The sequence below is a fragment of the Rhinolophus hipposideros genome, assembly GCF_964194185.1.
Source record: "Rhinolophus hipposideros genome assembly, chromosome: X".
In the NCBI taxonomy this organism is placed as follows: domain Eukaryota; kingdom Metazoa; phylum Chordata; class Mammalia; order Chiroptera; family Rhinolophidae; genus Rhinolophus; species Rhinolophus hipposideros.
The window spans coordinates 55390232-55412308 of record NC_138046.1 but is presented as its reverse complement, the minus strand read 5'-3'; the positions used below and the strand labels follow the sequence as shown (position 1 = coordinate 55412308).

General features: G+C 38.4%; 1 pseudogene across 1 annotated transcript; it reads right to left on the bottom strand.

Annotated features, from left to right (window-relative positions):
• Positions 1 to 461: 461 nt before the first annotated feature.
• On the bottom strand, positions 462 to 1369 carry LOC308494881 (nuclear receptor-binding factor 2-like; annotated as a pseudogene). The gene is made up of 2 exons: positions 1309 to 1369; positions 462 to 1223 (listed from the first exon to the last, which is right to left on the bottom strand). The product of its transcript is annotated as a nuclear receptor-binding factor 2-like (transcript).
• Between the last annotated feature and the right edge of the window lie 20708 nt (positions 1370 to 22077).

Sequence of the window (22077 nt, the reverse complement as noted above, 5' to 3'; positions counted from 1 at the left end):
AAGCATGTTTGAAAAAAAATAAAAAAAAGAAAGCATGTTTGAAATCCAAGGCAGCCCCTCAGCCCATCATATTATTTAGGTTTTGCATTATCACTGATGGGATTATAGATTAATTACACATAACATACTTTTACACATTTTAACACTGAAGATAAGAAAAATAACAGTTGCTTGAAAAAATTATTCCAGGTAGACATTTGGTTTGTATCAGGAGAAAGTGAACCTCCGAGGGTTTAGTGTCTGCCAAGTTTGGAATCCTTAGCTGAAGTCAGTAAATCAGAAATCTGACATATTTCACAGTGACAGTTTCCCAAGTCCTGGCAGTGCCTCTTCTCCACAGTATGCCAGATGGTGAAGCATCTCCAGGATTACCCTTGCGTGTGGTTTGCCCCCTACATTTTTTTTTTTTGCTGGGTTATCTGTGTTATTTCCTCATCTCACCTCTTCTATGGCCTTCCATTTTAATTATTCATAAGTCCTTTCAGAATATCCTCAGAGAGCTCCATAAGGGGAAGTTCTGGAGAAGGAAAATCCAAGGGAGGAAGATTGGGTATTGAAATATCCTTGACTTTACCAGTATTTGCTGCAAACTTCTGCCAGGTTGAAGAGGCTGTAGCAGTTTCTGAATGTGGTGGCAAGCTTCATAACTCTGACTTTTCTACAAAATCAGCATCTACATCCCGCTCCTTTTCTACTAGGCCTTTCAGTAGTCTGGCCTTTTCAGCCTTTAGTTGTTTATTTTATTTTCTTAATCTTTCATTCTCAGCCACAAGGAATTCCACATGCCTCTTTAAATCTGCAAGATTTTGTTTGCCTGCTTGCCTGCTCCTCTATAATTGTTTTATCATCTTTTGGGGCTTTGCTTTCAATGCATGGCTCTGTTGGCTCACTCTTTTGCTGAAGTAAAAAGAGTAGTGTGTCTGGATCCCTGTCAAAGACCCTATGAATTTCAGGCAGGTGTTTCTGGGCAGAAAGGCTGTGCTTCTGAGGGAGAAGGAGGCTCTGGCCCTCTGCATCCTCCGCAGAGGGTCTGTGAGATGCCTGAAGCTGCGCAGCTGCATTCTTGTCCGTGCTCTGCTGGGCTTTCAGTCTTTCCCTCTGCTTTGCACGCTTCCGCCTCTCCTGTATGAGGAAGGGCTGCTTCATGTGGATATTCCTTTGTGGTCCCAGTGATAAATGAACCTGCTCAGACGGTGTCAGCTTCATGGCTTCAGAAAGATAAGCTGCAGCCTTTTTGTGAGAAGAAATAGCCTCTTCGTATTTCCCTGCAGCTAATAAACAATCTGCTCTTCTTCTCTGTTGATGAGCCAGGTTTAGGAGTCTTTCCATTACTTCCTTAGACCCAGGAATAAGAGGCGGCCAGAGGAAGGGGAGTGATGGCGCTGAAGCACATGGAGAACAGCAGGGGAGCCCGAAGCAGCCTGCGGTGTCAGAAGCCCCTCTCCGTGCCCCAGGAGCAAGCAGAGGGGGCAGAGGGCCATATACTCTCATTCTTGTACTCTGCTCCCCACCCCCACCACACAGACACAGAACTTTCTAATCAGCCTAGAGAGGGTCTGAAGGGAACATCCTACCATATTAATTACCAACCGGATCTCTACCAGAATCACTCTTAAGGCTCTTTATGCTACATAAACATCTAGAAAGTTGCAGAAAGTTCTTTTTTGAGAATGATAGAAAAGAGTATTCCATAACCTAAGTTTATATTCTATGATTGGTTAAAGAAAGCACATGTTTTTAGTTATTGGTTACTTAATAATCTAATGGAGTTCGGAGTCAGGGAATGATTTCAGCACTCTATTTCCTCTTATTCCATGTGCACCTCTGACCTGTGATTTTTACATTTTTATGTTATCCATTCTCTTTACATCACCATGCGGCTCTTGCTTTAAGCGACATCAGCTGCCCTCTTATGTCCTATCTATGGTTGTTCTTTCAGCTAGAGACTGTTCTCAGCATTCAAGTAACAATGAAGTTAAATAAAACTAATCCTGCAAGTAATAATGTGCATTAGTTTTTCTTTTTTTAATTAAAGTATATTGGGGTGACAATTGTTAGTAAATTTACATAGATTTCAGGTATACAATTCTGTAATACATTGTGTGTTTACCAGCCAGAGTCAGTTCTCTTTCCATCACCATATATTAGACCTCGTTTACCCTCTTCTAGAGCCCCTCTCTCCCCTTACCCTCCAGTAACCCCTAAATTATTGTCTCTATGAGTTTTTGTTCCTTCATTTTTCTTTGTCTTGTTCTCTTGTTGTTTTCAGGTTTGTGTACTACATATCAGTAAAATCATACGGTTCACTAATTTTTCTGTCTGACTTATTTCACTTAGCATTCTAATCTCAAGTTCCATATATGTTGTCACAAATGGTACCATTTCATCTTTTCTTATCCCCGAACAGTATTCCATTGTGTATATATACCACAACTTCTTTATCCATTCATTTATCGAAGGACATTTGGTTGTTACTATGTCTTGGCCACTGTAAATAAAGTTTCAATGAACATTGGAGCACACATGTCTTTATAGATAAATGTTTTCAGTATTTTTGAGTAGATAACTAGGAGATGGCTTTGCAGGGTCACATGGTAATTCTATTCTTAATTTTTTGAGGAACCTCCACACTGCCTTCCATAGCGGCTGCACCAGTCTGCATTCCCACCAACAGTGTATGAGGGTTCCTTTTTCTCCACAGCCTCTCCAACCCTTGTTACTATTTGTCTTGTTGATGATAGCCATTCTGACTGGGGTGAGGTGATATCTCTTTTTGGTTTTCATTTGCATTTCTCTGATGATTAGTGATGTTGAGCATTTTTTCATATGTCTATTTGCCAATTGTATGTCCTCTTTGGAGAAATGTCTCTTCAGGTTTTCTGCCCATTTTTCAATTGGGTTGTTTGTTTTTCTGTTGTTGAGTTGTATGAGTTCCTCATATAATTTGGATATTAGCCCCTTACCAGAGGCACTGTTTGCAAAAATCTTCTCCCATTCAGTTGGTTGCCTCTTTATTTTGTTAATGGATTATTTTGCTACACAGAAGCTTTTAAGTTTGATACAGTCCCATTCATTTATTTTAGCTTTTACTCCCCTTGCCTTTAGAATCAAATTAATAAAATGCTGTTTGAATCCAAGATCCATTAGTTTAGTACCTATGTTTTCTTTTATGCAGTTGTTTTTAATTTATTTGGGTGACAATTGTTAGTAAAATTACATAGATTTCAGGTGTACAATTCTATATTACATAATGTATAAATCCCATTGCGTGTTCACCACCCAGTCAGTTCTCCTTCCATCACCATATATTTGATCCCCCTTACCCTCATCTCCTCCCTCCCACCCCCCTTACCCACTGGTAACCACTAAACTATTGTCTGTGTGCTCTCAAGATCCATCCATGTTGTCACAAATGTTCCTATATCATCTTTTTTTACCGCCGACTAGTATTCCACTGTGTATATATACCAAAACTTCTTTATCCATTCATCTATCGAAGGATATTTTGGTTGTTTCCATGTATTGGCCACCGTCAACAAAGCTGCAATCAACATTGGAGCACACGTGTCTTTATGTTTAAATGTTTTCAGAATTTTGGGGTAGATACCCAGGAGAGGGATTGCTGGGTTATATGGTTACTCTATTTGTTATGTTTTGAGCAACAGTGTATGAAGATTCCTTTTTCTCTACAGTCTCTCCAACACTTGTTTCAATGTGTCTTATTGGTGATAGCCATTCTAACTGGGGTGAGGTGATGTCTCATTGTGTTTTTTATTGCATTTCTCTGATGATTAATAATGTTGATCATTTTTTCATATGTCTATTTGCCATTTGTATGTCCTCTTTGGAGAAATGTCCCTTCAGGTCCTCTGCCCATTTTTCAATTGGGTTATTTGGTTTTTGTTGTTGAGTTGTATGAGTTCCTGGTATATTTTGGATATTAGCCCATTACTGGAGTCGCTGTTTGCAAAAATCATCTCCCATTCAGTTGGTTACCTCTTTATTTTGTTGATGGTTTCTTTTGCTGTGCAGAAGCTTTTAAGTTTCATATAGTCCCATTCATTTATTTTATCTTTTACTTCCATTGCCGTCGGAGTCAAATTCATAAAATGCTCTTTGAACCCAAGGTTCATAAGTTTAGTACATGTGTTTTCTTTTATGCAGTTTATTGCTTCAGGTCTCATGCTTAGGTTTTGATCCATTTTGAATTAATTTTGGTACATGGTGACAGATGGCAGTCCAGTTTCATTCTTTTGCACGTGGCTTTCCAATTCTGCCAGCACCATTGATTGAAGAGGCTGTCTTTTCTCCATTGTATGTTTTTTGCTTCTTTGTCAAAAATCACCTGTCCATATTTATGTGGGTTTATTTCTGGGTTTTCAGTTCTATTCCAATGGTTTATGTGTCTGTTTTTCGGCCAGTACCATGGTGTTATTGTTGACCTGTAGTACAAGCTAAAGTCAGGGAGTGTGATACCTCCAGTATTGGTAATTTTTCTTAGGATTCCTTTGGCTATTCAGAGTCTTTTGTAGTTCCATACTTATCTAATGATTTTTTTGTTCTATTTCTTTAAACAATGCTATTGGGATTTTGATGGGGATTACATCAAATCTACATATTGCTTTGGGTAATACAGCTAATTTAACTACGTTGATTCTTCCAATCCGTGAGCACGGTTTGTCTTTCCATTTCTTTGTGTCTTCAACTTCTTTTTAAAATGTCTGCTAGTTTTCAGAATATAGATCTTTCACATCCTTGGTTAAGTTTATTGCTAGGTATTTTTTTGTTGTTGCAATTGCAAAAGGAATTTATTTTTAAATTATTTTTCTGTGATTTCATTGTTAGTATATAGGAATGCAGTGGATTTTTGTATATTGAATGTGTAGCCAGCAACTTTACTGTATTCTTTTATTGTTTCTAATAGCTTTTTGGTGGAGTCTTTAGGGATATATATATATATATATATATATATATATATATATATATATGGCATCATGTCATCTTCAGAGTAACAATTTAACTGTTTCATTCCCAATTTAGATGCCTTCTATTTCTTTCTCTTGCCTGATTGCTCTGGCAAGGACTTCCAACACTATGTAGAAAAGCAGAGGTGATAGGGGAGAGCTCTGTCGTGTTCCTAAACATAGAGCAAAGGGCTTCAGTTTTTCACTGTTAATTATGATATTAGCTGAGGGTTTCTCATATATGGCCTTTATTGTGTTAAGGCATTTGCATTCTATACATATTTTATTAAGTGTTTTAATCATAAATGGATGTTATATCTTGTCAGATGCCTTTTCTGCATCAATTGATATAATCATATGATATTTGTCCTTTATTTTGTTTATGTGATATATCACATTGATGGATTTGTGTATTTTGAACCATTCTAGTGCCCCTGGGGTGAACCCAACTTGGTCGTGATGAATATTTTTTTAATGCATTGTTGCATTCGTTTTGCTAGAATTTTGTTTAGGATTTTTTCATCTGTATTCATCAGAGATATTGGTTTGTAGTTTTCTTTCTTTGTGTTATCCTTTTCAGGTTTTGGTATCAGGGTAATGTGGGTCTCATAAAATGAGTCAGGGAGTATTGTCTGTTCTTCAATTTTTTGGAAGAGTTTGAGTAGGACAGGTATTAAATCCTCTTTGAAGATTTGGTAGAATTCACTAGTGAAGCCATCTGATTCTGGAGTTTTGCTTTGGGGAAGGTTATGGATGACTGATTCCATTTCCTTCCTGGTGATGGGTCTATTTAGATTTTCTGATTCTTCATGATTCAGCCTAGGAAGGCTGTATGTTTCTAAGAACTTATCCATTTCTTCTAGGTTATTGAATTTGGTGGCGTATAGTCCTTCACAGAATTCTTGGATTATCCTTTGTGTTTCTGTGGCATCGGTGATAACTTCTTCTCTTTCATTTCTGATTTTGTTTATTAGTGTCTTTTCTCTTTTTATCTTACTGAGTCTAGCCAAGGATTTGTCTATTTCATTAATCTTTTCTAAGAACCAGCTCTTTGTCACATTACTTTTTCTATTGTCTTTTCATTTTCTATTTCATTTAGTTCTGCTCTGATTTTTATTATTTCCTTTCTTCTGCTGACCTTGGGTTTCATTTATTCTTCCTTTTCTAGTTCTTTAAGGTGTAATGTGAGGTTGTTTACCTGAGATTTTTCTTATTTCTTGAGATGAGCCTGTAGATATAAATTTCCCTCTTAAAACTGCTTTCGCTGCATCCCAAAATTTTGGTAGGATGTATTTTCATTCTCATTTACTTATATGTTTCTTTTGATCTCTCCTCTTATTTCTTCTTTGACCCAGTCATTCTTTAAATGTATGTTTTTAAATCTCCACATATTTGTGGATTTTTTCTGCTTTCTTTTTGTAGTTGATATCCAATTTCAAAGCTTTGTGATTAGAGAATATGTTTTGTATGATTTCAATCTTTTTGAATTTGCTGAGGCTAGTTTTATGTCCCAATATATGGTTTATCCTTGAGAATGTTCCATGTGTACTAGAAAATATTGTATAGTCCAATGCTCTAGGACGAAGTTCTCTATAAATGACAATGATGTCCATTTCATCTAATGTGTTATTTAGGGCTGCTATTTCTTTATTTATTTTCTGTTTGGATGATCTATACATAACTGTCAATGATTTATGTAGGTCCCCTACTTTAATTGTGTTTTGGTCAATTTCTCCCTTTAGTTCTGATAGTAGTTCCTTGGTATATTTCGGTGCTCCCTGATTGGGGGCATAAATATTGATGACTGTTATGTCTTCTTGTTGTATAGGCCCCTTTACCATTATGAAATGCCCATCGTTGTCTCTTCTTACCTTTTTTATCCTGAAGTCTGTTTCATCTGATATCAGTATAACTACACCTGATTTTCTCTGGATTACATTTGCTTGAAGTGTCAATTTCCACTCTTTCACTTTGAGTCTACATTTCTCCTTGTAGCTGAGATGTGACTCTTTCAGGCAGCATATGGTTAGGTATAGTTTTTTGATCCAAATGCTACTGTGTGCCTTTTTATTGGTGAGTTCAGTCCATTTACATTTAGGATGATTATTGATATGTGAGGACTTGCTATCATTTTATCTTTTTTTTTCTGATAAGACTATCTCCATTGTTTCTTTTACTTTTTGTTGCTGTCTATTATTTCTCTGTTAGTATTCTATGATTTTCCCCTCTGTTTCTTCTTTTATTACTTTATATATTTCAGTTCTGGATGTTTTTGAGTGGTTACCCTTAAGTTTATGTAAAAGAAAGTTTCATATTTAAGAGTATTCCATTTTCTTCAGCATGCTTACTTTTTCCATTCCCATATTCCAGTTCAGGCCTTTACTCTCCCCCCTTTTATGTTTTGGTTGTCATAGATTATCCCTATTTATGCTGGGTGAATAGCCTCTTTCAGTATTTCTTGTAGAGCAGGTCATGTGTTAGAAAATTCCCTCAGCTTCTGTATGTCCAGAAAGGTCCTTATTCCTCCTTCATATCTAAAGGATATTTTTGCTACATATATTATTTTTGGCTCATAATTTCTCTCTTTCAGTAGTTTGAATATTTGGGTCCACCGCCTCCTGGCTTGTCGAGTTTCTGCTGAAAATTCTGATGATAATCTAATGAACTTTTCTTTGTAGGTTACTGTCTTCTTTTCCCTGGCTGCCTTGAGGATTCTTTCTTTGTCGTTAATTTTTGACAGCTTCAATGCAATGTGCCTTGGAGAAGGCCTTTTGGTATTGAGGTAATTAGGTGTTCTATTTGCTTCTTGGATTCGAGGATCCATTTATTTCCACAAATTTGGGAAGTTTTTGTCGACTATTTATTTGTATATACTCTCTGTTCCCTTCTCTCTTTCTTCTCCTTCTGGTATGCATATTATTCTTATATTGCTCTTTCTGATGGAGTCAGAAAATTCTTGTAGAGTTCTTTCATTTCTTTTAAGTCTCAAGTCTCTTTCTTTTTCTATCTGTGTCATTTTCAGATTTCTGTCTTCGATGTCCCTGATTCTTTCCCCCATTGGTCAACTCTACTACCTAAGCTGGATATTTCATTCTTCATTTATTTTATTGAGTCCTTAATCTCTAGAAATTCTATTTGGTTCTTTTTTAAAATTTCAATCTCTTTGGTAAAAATGTTCATTTTATTCTTTGATTGTGTTTCTGAGTTCTCTAAACTGCCTGTGTTTTCTTGCATCTCGTTGAGTTTTTTCAGAATTGCAATCTTGAATTATCTGTCATTTAAGTCACATATTTCCATGTCTTTAACTTTGTTTTCTGGAAACTTGTCATTTTCTTTCTTAGCTGTCTTGTTACCTTGGTTATTCATGTCAATTAATGATTTATTATTTTTCTTCCAAACATCTACAGGAGTGGGTTCTGCATCAGGTTTATAGAAAGAGGACTTTCTTTTGTTTTCCAGTAGGTGTTGGTAGAATGTTTTATTTTCTCTTTGACTGCAGCTTTTTATTCTCTCTCATACTATAGTGCTATATTTTCTCTGCACTATTCTGGCTTCTCACACTATGGGGGGATTCTCTGGAAGGCAGGCTTCTCCTCTGTGAACACTTTGCTTGGGTCATAGGGCACCACGTGCATGGGCGGGGTAGGGGACATGTGGAGAGCTTCTGAAGTTCCAAAGCTCTTCCTGCACCAGATTCAGAGCCATGTGTTTCAACTGCTCTGTTTACTCCTGAAGAGATCCACCCAGATAGGTGGGGACAGGGACAGGTTGGGTTGTGAGAGGTGGCCCAGAGCAATGGTGGTGATCACCGCCACAGCCAGTCCTGCTTTCATGGCTGTCTCCCCTTTGCCAGAACTAGTTGGGTTCGAGTCCGTGACTGCAGACCACAGTTCTCAGAACTGCAAATATTCTGTTCTTTTGGTCTGACACTGCTACTGTTCTGCTTCTTCCTCTGGGCAGGTGGGGGCAGGGTGAGCTCTGGGAGGGAAAGGAAAGGGCAGCTAGGCTCAGTGCCTAAGGCTTCCGTTCTGTGCTCAGCTCTGAGGGCTTAACCTACCGTTTTCAGCCTTCTTCGCTCAATGTTTGCTCCGAGGTCGCTGCTGAGAGCGTTGTGTTCAGCCATGTTATATGCTGTCCCCTCAGCCCTATGGGCCTTAAGTGGAGCCCTAGCAGTCCGAGTTCTTCCCTCTCCCACAGCTGAGGTAGTTCTGGGATGCAGTGAGCTTAGAGCACCGAGCTAGATCTGTGTCCTGTGCCTGTGCGGTCCCGTCTCCGCACCTCTCCTTTCCCTCCTCCCTTGCTCGCACTATTTGACAAATCTTTAGATGATTTCAGTAGTGGGCCTCTTAGTGTTGCCTGTCTGCTGCACAGGGAGTCCTTTGTGTAATTATATTTGTTCAGTTTGTTGTAAATTCCAGGGGAGATTTCAAGAGGATCAGCTCATGCTGCCATTTTTATGACGTCTAGAATATTTTTAAAAGAATTTAGAACTAATCTTACCACCAGCTAATACTTAGTTTTTGGATGTAACAAATGTCAGAATAAATATCACTGCAGCCATCGTTTTTATTGCTAAAGGGTATATTTCACATGGGAATTTTTAAAATACTTAGCACAATTATAGAACACAAGATTTTATGCTGTAGGAAGAGTCTGAGAATTTAGCTTGATGATATCTGGGGTGTGTGTATACCAAATAGCCCATATCCAGGTCTTTGTTCTCCTCTTCAACAGAGCCACTTACCACAAGTTGTTTCTTCAGGAAAATTTTTCTTTTAAAATTGTTCCATTCTAGAAGTGTTTGGGCAAGGGTCTGAATAGTTTTACAGGGCTGGGTTTTCCAAAACAACCCAAAAGCATCACAGGATACTTAATTCATTATAACAATAAGAATTGGCATTTATTGGGTGTTGAACATGATGACAGAGGATCTGACCTGCCTCAGGTGCTAGAAAGTCTGACTCTGGGACACACACATGCTGACTCTCACTTTAATACTCAATCCAACAGACCTACTCCCTGAGTATTTTGTCTTGCCTCCAGAGACAGCACAGATGTCAATTCCCCAGAAAGAAGGAACTTGCAAGTACATAGCAAGTTTATATAGTAATGGTTCTCACAGTCCTTCCCCAGGCCCTATGGCCATTTACTTAGCTAATTGTACACTGAGGACAAATTACCCAAGTGTTTTTAGGATTTTGGACATGGGGTTCGAGTTGACATCGATGCCTGAAGACCTGAAGCATATTTACGGCCCTCTTCTGGAAAGGGAGCATATGAATTAGCCCAGGACTGACTCACTATGGTTTAAATGAGTCTTTATGTCCAGATTTGGATCACTGTTGTTCTAACGAGTTCATGAAATAATTTGTTTGTCATCTCCCTGATCCACAAATATATAATTAGAATGAATATATATGGCACATGGCAGAACCTCCATATTGGTTCCTTAGCCTGTAAGGAAAAACCTATCATTCTGGGAAAATCCAAGTGGAAGTCTCTGAAGCTGCTAACTCTAACTAAGACAGTAAATTTAAAAAACAAACAAACAAACAAAAAAAACATACAAAATCCTGTGGGGAGTGGCAGAAATGTACACTACCCTTAAAGATTTAAAGGATGCAGGGATAATGATGCCTATGATTCTCCCATTTAATTCATTAGTCTGGACCATAAAAGTCACTACAAAGGGATTATGGAGGAGAGTAAACTACCACTCAAACAAGTATTAGCCCCAAGTGCAGCTGCTGTATTGGATGTGGTATCTTTGCTAGAACAGATTAACACTGCTTCAGGTACATGATATGTAGCCACCAATCTAGTAACTGAGTTCTTTCCTATCCTTACCATGAAGAATGTCCAGATGTAGTTCACATTCACATGATTTGTACAACAGAATTCATTTATATAATAAATTGTCCCAGGGATAAGTTAACACTCCAATTATGTTATAGCATAGTTTGAAAAGGTGTGAAACACATAGTCCACTACATAAATTACATCATGTTAATTGTATTATGTAAGAAAGAACTGGCAGGTACATTTGAGTACTCATTAAAACACATATACTCCAGAGGATGGGAGATAAACCATCACAGATTCACATTAGTGAAGTTTTTAGGCATCTAGTGGTTTTGGATATCCTGGGACAACGCTATGAAAACACAGGACATGTTATAGCGTTTTCAGCCACCAACCATCAAGTAGGATAGATGGCAAACCCAACAAACCTCTTCAGATTGTGAAGACGGCATTTTCCAACTTGAGAATACTGTTCTGATCCATTTACTGAATGTTATGTAAGGGTATCAACTTTGAGAAGGGCCTAAAATAGGAAAAGGCTCTGCAGCAAGTCCAAGGGGTGTAAGAAGCCCTGCCGCTTGGGCCATATGACCCCAACAGATCCTATGGAATTAGAGGTATATGTGGAGGGAATAGATGACATGTGGAATTATGGCAAACCTCAACAGGAGATTTACAACATAATCTCTGATATCCTGAAGCAAGGCTTGCCATCTACAACAAAGAATTAGACATTATTTATATATAAAAAAGAACCCCTGGCGTGTTATTAGGCCTTGATAGAGAAAGCCCCTGATCCTGTTACACCACGTGGACATACAGATAAAATTTCCCATCATGAGCTTGGTACTGTCAGACAAAAAATCATAAGCTTGAGTGAACCCAGCAACAATTCACTGTAAATTGAAGTGGTATGACTGGGATCAGGCATAGGTATGCCCAGAAAGCACAATTAAACTACAGGAGGGGATGGCCCAAACTCCCAAATTATCAAAACTCTTGCATCAGAGCCTCAGGCTTCAACTCATACTTATGGCCATGGGAGATACTTTATGACCAGCTAACAGAGAAAGAAACTGACCAAATCTGTATTACAGATGGGTCCAATACGCAGGTACAAGTTGAAAACGGAATGCTGCTATACTAAGCCTCACTCAAAGGTAGCCCTAAAAGACTTCCATTTTAAGGGTAAAGCTTCTCAATGTGAGTAGCTGTGAAGAGATCATCTGTTTATTCCCCTTGGTTCAAAGAGATAAGACTCTATGTGAACTCACAGACAGTGGAAAATGACTTGTCAAGTTGGACAAGTTCCTGGAAGGAGAAAGATTAGAATATCCAGTACAAGAAAATCTGGGGAAGAGGCATGTGGATGGACTAATTTGACAAGTCATTTATGAATTTTTCAAGCTGAGGCTTTAGATGTTGTGGAGCAAAGAAAATCTGTCCCTGTTCTGCCCTGTCCAAATTCTTGACCCACAGAGCTGGTGAGCAAAAGAAATTTTTTGATATTACTAAATTCTATGATGGTTTGTTACACAGCAATAGATAACAGGAACAGTAGATATCAAACTGACTTTTTTATGTCATTTTGACGGAATGAGTGAAGAGTGAGGCCAGTTTCTAAAAGTGCCCAATGTAACAAACCTTCTTTGGTTTTCTCATTTTCTCCTCCCAGAGATCACGTAAGGAAGGCTTCATAGCTCCCATTTTGAAGATAGGCAATCTGAGTCACAGGAAGTAAGTTACATTTCCTGGGATAAACACACACACACAAACACACACACACACACACACACACACACACACTAATCTGGAGACTATATATCCAAATATTGCTAGTGTTTATTTTGTGATGAGAGGATGAGAGGCAGCAACACAGAAATTTCTTCTTATACAGATATATTTCTCCATTGCTTAGTTGGTATTTTTTGCCCTAATAATATTAATTTTGGTCATCAGGAAAAGAAACTGATATAAAATGTTAAAATGTAAGATAAATGGGGGTTTCAATTAAATCAGAAAAAATGATTTTTTGCAAATGCATTTCCTTTACATTCAAAGATGTTAAATATGCATCATTAACAGAAAAAAAAATGAGGTTATAAAAACTGTTTACAAACCGACTCCATTTTTGTTCAATCATACATCATTGTACATTTATAGGTGTACCCACAGGTGTGGGAGCATCCCATTCTGTATCTCTGCCCCTCTACCTGCCTTGATGTAACCTCTCCTTTATATCTTTAGGTATAGAGGTTCCTGTTCAGCTAGTCTTCAGAAGGTTCTCGAGGTTGATAGTTCTATAATTTAGTTGTAATTCCAATGTGCTCATGGGAGGTACCTATTCTGCCATCTTGGACCTTCTCCCCCAGCAGTATTCAGTTTTATTGATGTAACAATAGCTAGAATTAAGGCACTGACACAGGAATAGAAAGAAGGGGACAAAGTCAAGTGATAACTGAGAGGTAAGACTTGGCAGACGAGTGGATAAAGAAGAATGATAAGAAGTAATAAAAACTGACTCCCAGATTTCTGACTTGGACTATGTGGCTCGTATGACTATTTCTTGAGATAGAAAATACTAAAAGAAAGAAAACAGAAACAGATTTGGGAGAAATTGAGGAAAGAAAAAAAGGGGAAGACTTATTTTTTGTGCACAGTTTGATGTGCCTGAAGAGTGTCTTAGAAGCAACTGTGCAGGTCTACAGTGAAGGAACAAGATAAGCAGATTCAGATTTGTGAATCATCAGCTTATAGGTGGCATGAAAGCTAAGGACCTGGCTAAGCTCATGTAATTAGTGTCTATAAAGTGAAATGAGAATAAGCTGGAAATAAAACCCACCATGTAAAGGCTAATATATCAGGAGCAGGTCAAGGAAAAACAAAACAAAACACCAGAAGCACTAGCCACACTGGATGTGAATCACAAGAAAGTGGTTTCACAGAATCAAGGGTAGGAAGTATCAACTTACGAAGAGTTCAAATAATGTAAAGACTGAAAAATATCTGCTGGAGTTAGCTTTGGTAAGAGCCATTTTACTGAAGGTATTTTGGTGGGGAGGACTTTTGTTTACAGAAGGTTGGAGAAGGAATGGGAAGTGGAAAAGTGCAGTTAACTATAACAGACAACTTTTAAAATTTTTATTAAATGTATTGGTTAGTAAAATTATATAAGTTTCAAGAGTACAATTGTATAATACATTATCTATATATTGCACTGTGTGTTCACCACCCAGAGTCGGTTCTCCTGCCATCACCAATTCCTTAAAAGCACAAATACTTGATTGTGAAAACAGTGATCAAAGAATCTTTCCATCTTGTTTATTGACTGCACTGAAAAAGCTAGTGGGTAGTGAAATGTCCAAGATCCAAGGAGGTGAGAACACAATTTAAGAAGCAAGATCCTGAAGTCATAAGAGAAGGGGGAGTGCTTAGAAAACAGGTGAAGGATTTAGTTTTGAAAGGGGAGGTCTCCATTCTACTGAACTTCTCAGGAGGATTGTAAGAATGAGTACACATACATATATTGTTATGAGGATAGGAGGAGGAACTTTAGGGAATCCCATGTTCTGGTATCTGTTTTCTCTGACAAGTAGGAGATGAAGTCATTTAATGAGAGCAGAGGACTCTAGGAGAGCAGTGAATATCTGAAATAACTATTGGGTTAAAGGAGAAAGAGAGCCAATGAGGGAAACATAGAAGCACTTCCTGATAGCACTAAAGGCCAAGCTGAGGCTGTAGAATTGTAGTTTGTAGAGGCACGTGTGCTTAGATATATGCTGTTTTCCTTAACTATGATTATTAGCACCCTGAATGGACCTGGCCTACAAGCAGATAAGCTAGCAGGCAGTCAAGGTCTCCCAGCTCCATGGGAATGCTACTTATCAGACAGCCAGTTCTGTACACTGGCTGGCAGTCAAGGTCTTCTAGCTTTTTGGGACACTGTGGGGATAACAGCAGGCCCACAGGGCCTGCCAGATGATTTCTCCCATGGAATGCTCTTTGTTTTGTTGTACCTATATAACCTTGCTTCTTCTCCACCTGAGGGCAGAGCGCCCCACCTCCCGAAGGTCACCTCCGGAGATTCTCCCCAGTCTGTAAGTCTCAATAAACCTACTGTGTTTCCCTGAAAATAAGACCTAGCCAGACAATCAGCTCTAATGTGTCTTTTAGAGCATAAATTAATATAAGACCTGGTCTGATTTTGTTATAATATAAGACCCAGTCTTTATAATATAATATAATATAATAATATAATATAATATAATGTGATGCAATGTAATGTAATACAATACAGTACAACACAACATAACATAACATAACATAGCATAATGTAACATAACAACATAACATAACATAACATAATATAATACCAGGTCTTATATTAATTTTAGCTCCAAAAGATGTATTAGACTGATTGTCCGGCTAGGTCTTATTTTCGGGGAAACACGGTATGTCTCACATTCAGCCATCCGGTGTGTTCTTTGGGCTTGAGGCTTCTCAGGCACAAATCTTGGAACAACTTGAACTCCATCTCAACACACCCTCAGAATAGAACCATCAAGAAGGATGCAGGGCTGAGAGTATTAGCAAGAAAGAAGGTAAAGTTATGAATTGGCAAGATATGGAAGTGAAGACAAGAGATTGTTGATAGAGAAAATAGTCAAATACTTGAGGTCTCTTTGAGATCATATACTACTTTAACTTGAAATAAAAGAGAGAAGTGTAAAAGTAGGAGATGGTCATTTAAAAGTAGCACTAGAGTCTAAGATATCAGAAGTATAAAAATTATGAATGATGACTGTGACCAGGATGTAGCCATGAGATATTCCTGGTATGGAGAAAAGGTGAAGACAACTGGAATTGAGTAAACCAAGAGTCTGTGAAGTTAGAGAGTTAGTTGATTTGTGTAAACGGATATTGAAGGCAGTGAAGATGAAAAAGACAGGATAGATAGTAAGAATATGAATATGGGGGAAATGACCAGGAGGTTGGTAGACAGTAATGATCAAATAGGGTAGCTGATTATATACAATCAGATGGCATAGAAGGAGGTTTTTATATTAGGGTATAAGAATGATTTGGAAGTGGCAATTGGCTCTGAATCATCTCTAGGACTGAGGTATGGGGTCTTGAAAGAACTATCAATTTTCTCATAAAAACTTCAAGAAAAGGAAATGTCCTCAAATGAGTGCCAAGTGTCAGTTGCAAGCATTCTGCAAAGAGATGGAGATTACAGTAGAGTTTTCATCCAATGGACAGGGTTAGGAGGAAAGGAAGTGTTCTGGTTACAAAAGTATGAGGGACTGGGAGAGTTAACACTATGGGCAGAAGTAACAGATATAGGTATCTTGGGATTCTTTGACTTCAAATTTTTAGGTGGAGCTCAGGAACAAGTGTGGTCTCAGAATTTTCTATAGAATAGAAAAACAAACAGAAGAGGGTTTTGTTCCAAGATCCACTTGGTGAAATGTTTGGAAGCCTCAGAAGAATTGCTAGTTTAGAATAACAGACCCTCACTTCTAGGGGAGAAACAAAAGCAGCCTTCTAGGAAGTGGGGAGAGGTTGGCCACAACTCTGAAAAGGTCCTTACTCAATTGTACAGAGTTTAGCGAGTGGATGGAACTGGGGAGTGGTGAAGTGGAAAAAATTATGCAGAAGTAATATTTTTTCAATGTATATATTAACCTTCATCAGGGACTTATAATAAGGGCTAAAATGATACAGACCAACCTGGCATATATAAGTATATAAATTCCCAGAAAGTCAGCTCTGCTGCCTCAACTGGCACCCTTAATCATCAGACATGTGTATAGTAAGTCCTCACTTAATGTCATTGATGGGTTCTGCAACTTGAAGCTAAACGACATATAACAAGTTCAGTTTTACCAAAGGCTAATTGATATAAACAAGGTTTAAGTTCCTATGGCATTTCACCAATATTATAGTGAAACGACTTTGAATGAAATGACATTATTCAAGATCCTGCTGTACTTCTAAGGTTCTGCTTCAGCTTCACCCGTGACATTAATCATTCTACACAGTCTCCAGAAGAATTTTGAATATTACAAATGTTCAAATAGCTCTCACAAAATTAAAAATACCCACAAAAATTGGTGGAAAGGGTGGGTGTGGGTAGATTATATCTTGCTTATAGAGATATTTCTATAATTATTCTTGGGACCTACACGTTATAAACTAAAGCCTTTGGAAGTTTAGGAAGAGCACACACTCATTTCTGTCAAAGCCTCATTTAGAAAATATTTCAGTACTTTTATTTTATTTTTTTATTAGTTTCAGGTGTACAAAACAAAGCAATAGTTAGACATTTATCATTTATATCCCTCACACAGTGATAACCTCCTTCCCCCCAATCTACTACCCCTCTGACATTGCATACAGCCATTACATTTCCACTGTATTTCAGTACTTTTAGCAAAACCTAAATGGCACAACACAACCCCTTCATCATAACTCCATGCTTAATCTGAGGAAATTAGGCGTCATCCATCTTATTTGGTAAAGTGCTGTGTATTCCAAATCAAAATAAACATGGGCAAAAGAGAACGCGTGAAAGAAAGACTAGCTGTACATGAAACACACAGAAGATGTAGATGAGAATCAATCTGAGACTCATTGTCACCCTTTCACTTTCAGCTCACAGATTATCTACTACTTAATATCCAATCCTTCTCACCCCACAAACTAATACAAACACACATACTTTTCTGCACTACCTCTCTTTGATGGTCATTTGTACTTTTCTCAAGAATTCTTATAATGACTTAAGATACTGGATTTATACAGTTTTATAACAGTAATAGCCAGCATTTGTTAAGTGTTTTCCATATATTACATCATTATCCTACAAAAAAAATTAATTAAAATGTACTAATGTTATCCCCATTTTTTTTCAGATTTGGAAACTGAGAGGTAAACTTGCCCAAAGCCACACAGCTAAGTTAAGGACTCAAGATTCCCACGTAGGTACGCAGGTTGTTACTACTAAATCACTACGCAACTGTGTCATTTTTACCTGCCTTTAATTGGAATTGCAAAAACACAGTGTAATCATTTTTGGAATGATCCAAGATGGCTGAGTAGACACATGCTGTGCTTGTCTTATCCCACTAACATATCAAAATTACAACTAAATTATAGAACAATCAACCTGGAGAACCATGCGAAGTCTAGCTGAACAGAAGTTTTATAAATAACGATATAAAGAAGAAGCCACATCTTAAATAATCTTTACAACATTGTTGATTCTATTCCCCATTCTGTATTTTGTATCCCCACGACTATATTGCATCTACCAATTTGCTCTTTCTGTAAGGTGCCAGATGGGCATTGGACTTATCAAGGGGATCACTTCATAAATTGTGTAGATGCATGACCAATGTGCTGTACAACTGAAGCTGGAGTAGAATAATATTGTATGTCAATTATTTAAAATATTGCATATATATATATATAGTCATGGGAGGTAGAATATGGCATAAGGAAGATAGTCAATGGTATTGTAATAGCTATGTAAGATGTCAGAGGGGTAGTAGCTTGGGGGAGGGGGTTATATTTTTTGAGGGGTGAAATGTCTAACTATTATGTTGCTTTGTACACCTGAAACTAATAGAAAAAGAAGAAGAAGAAGCCACATCAAGACTGGTAGGAGGGGCAGAGATGCACTAGCCCAGAACATCTGTGTGGTGGATGACAATTGGGAGGAATATCTTGGCCATGGAGGTTCCCCACGGAGGAGCAAGGAACCCTAGTCTCACACCAGGCTTGCCATCCAGGAGTACTGGGGTCAGGAGAGGAGCCCCCAAACATCTGGCTGTGAAAACAGTGGAGATTCCAACCAGCTGGGTGGGATGGAGGGCTACAAGAAACCCAGACATCCTCTTAAAAGGGCCTATGCACAGGTACTTACCCTGGGCTCTGACAGAGGAATGGTGACTTGGAGAACATCAGAGGCATACGGGTGGGGGGCAGACTGAGGTTTCTGGCCTCAGGGGACAGCCTGGAGGACAATTGGCAATTTCCTTGTTTGGTTCTTCTTCCTATGGAGCCAGCAAGCAGGTGCCATCTTTTCTGTATTGAGCCTGCCCTCATGCTTATGGCAAATCTGAATATGATTGGCCTGGTGAGCTCCACAGCTCCTTTCTGCTGACTCACTGAGACCCTGACACATCTAACTTCATACCACAGGAGGCTTCATGTGTGGCTGAACCTTACAAGAGCCAGCAAATGGCAGCAGGTGGCAGCAGGTCTCAGAGTGTCCTAGCTTTATGAAGAGCTACCCCAGATCCAGTACTGGTCGCAGCTGTCCTCAGTTTACACCGTGGCCTCTCCTACATGCCTCCAGGTCCAGCACAGGCAATGACCAACATGGATCACTTTGTAGCTCCTACTAGATAGTCCCTGACCAGTCACTGGCTGACCTGGGCCTGCACTGGAGTCCATCCCAAAAGGCCCAAGAACCAACATACTTGGAGGTTGGCTTCAGACCACAGGAAAGCACTGTTCAGTTAGCCCCACAAGTGGTACCCAATAGGGTGGTCTCAACACACACCAAGCCTACTGGGGTGAATCTCGCTCTGTATGGTAAGACCCCCCAGCACAGCAGCCCATAAGCTGTGAATGTGCTCAAACCCCACAGCCAGTCAGCCTGAGGAGCAATCCCACCCACTGACATGCCAATAACAATCAAGGCTCAAATATAACAGGAGGGCACACACAACCCACACAAGGAACACTGCTGGAGCACCTGGCTCAGATGACCAGAGAGATTGTGCCAGGGCCCCACAGGGCACATACAACATAAGACCATTCAGCAAGAGATGTAGTAGAGCTACCTAACACACAGAAACAAAGAGGCAGCCAAAATGAAGAAACAAAAAAATATGTCCCAAATGAAAAAACAGGAGAAGACTCCAGAAAAAGAACTAAATGAAATGGAGGAAAGCAACTTACCAGAGACAGAATTCAAAACACTGGATATAAAGATGCTCAAGAGATGCCTAATCATGGCATTGTACACCAGAAGCTATACATTAATGAATGCCAACTATAATTTTACATATATAATGTGATGGCTCGGTGTGAGGTCGGAGGGATAGTGGATGGGGGGAGGGGGGTTCACAGTGTGAGGGATATAAATGATGAACGTCTAAGTATTACCTTGTCTTGTACACCTGAAACTAATAAATTAAAAAAAAAAGAAATGTAGTGAGAACTTCAACAGAGAGATAGTAAGCATAAAGAAAGACATAGAAACCATGAAAAAGAACCAGTCAAAAGTAAAGAATACAATAACTGAAGTGAAGAATGCACTAGAAGGAATCACCAGCAGACAAGATGAAGCAGAGGATCGAACCAACGATTTGGAAGACAAGGTAGCAGAAACACCCAATCAGAACAGTAAAAGAAAAAAGTAATTTAAAAAAGGAGGAGAGTTTAAGAGACTTCTGGGACAACATGAAGCATAACAACATTCACATCATAGGAGTACCAGAAGCAGAAGAGAGAAAGCAAGGGATCGAGAACCTATTTGAAGAAATAATGACTAAAAAATATTTCCTAACTTGGCAAAGGAAAGAGACATACAAGTCCAGAAAGTGCAAAGAGTCCCAAACAAGGTGAACCCAAAAAGGCCCATGCCAAGACACATTATAATTAAAATGGCCAAGGTTAAAGATGAAGAGAGAATCCTAAAAGTAGAAAGAGAAAGGCAACTAGTAACTTATAATGTTCCCATAACATTGTCCGTTGATTTCTCAACAGAAACTTTGCAGGCCAAAAGGGATTGGCATGAAATATTCAAAGTGATTTAAAAAGATCTACAACCAAGGCTACTCTACCCAGAAAGGCTGTCATTTAAAATCTAAGGACAGATAAAGATCTTCCTAGAGAAGAAAAAGCAAAAAGTTCATCACCACCAAACCAGTATTACAAGGAATGTTAGAGGGACTTCTATAAGACAAAAAAGAGAGAGAGCAAAAAAAGAACAAAAAATATGAATAATAAAATGCTAATAGTTACGTATCTTTCAATAATTACTTTAAATGTAAATGGATTGAATGTTTCTTCAATCAAAAACATAGGGTGGCTGAATGGATACACAAACAAAACCCTTACATAATTTTATGCTGCCTACAACAGATTCGTTTCAGATTGAAAGACACACAGAGACTGAAAGTAAGGGCATGGGAAAAGATATTTCATGAAAATGGAAAGAAAAAAAAAAGTTGGGTTAGCAATACTCATACCAGACAAAATAGACTTTAAAACAAAGGAATTACATTTCTTGTCATACTGGTTTGGTGTTGCTAACAAGAGACAAAGAAGGACCCAGTAGTCCCACTTCTGGGTATTTATCTGAAGAAACACAAAATACTACTTCAAGGGGATGTGTGCATCCGTATGTTCATTGCAGCATGATTTACAATAGCCAATATGTGGTGGCAGCCTGGGTGTCCATCAATGGAAGAATAGATAAAGAGGAGGTGGTACATATATACAGAAGATGCCAAAAGAATGTATACACATTTTAAGAAAAGAAAAAATGTGTTAAAATGATAACACTCAATATATACCGAAAACAAAAGATGAATACAAGGCACATGTATACTTTTCTTTGGCATCCCTGGTATAACGGAATATTGCTTGTCTGTAGATGGGAATGGGTTGTTGCCATCTGCAGCGGCATGAATGGACCTGGAGAGTGTTCTGCTGAGTGCAGTATGTCAGACAGAAAAAGACTGATGCAATATGATTTCACTTATATGTGGAATCTAAAGAACAAAATAAAGAAACAAAACAAAAACACACATTCATAGATACAAAGAACATTTTGATGATTGCCAAATGGGAGGGGCGTTGAGGGAGTGGGTGAAATATGGGAAGGGATTAAAAGTACAAATTGGTTGTTACAAAGTAGTCATGGGGATGTAGGGTATAGCATAAGAAATATAGTCAATAATATTGTAATAATTATATATGGTGTCAGATGGGTACTAGATTTATCAGGGATGATAGATGGTAGGGGGCTTCGGGGCAGGGTGAAAATGGTGATGGGATTAAGAAGTACAAATTGGTAGTTACAAAATTGTCATGGGGACGTAAAGTAAAGCATAGAGAATATAGTCATAATATGGTAAAATCTATTAGGTTGGTGCAAACATAATTGCTGTTTTTACAATTATTTTTAACCTTTTAAACCACAATCACTTTTGCATCAGACTAATATGTATAGTGCCAGGTACGAGACTAGCCAGGGGGATCACTTCTTAAATTATACAAATGTGTAACC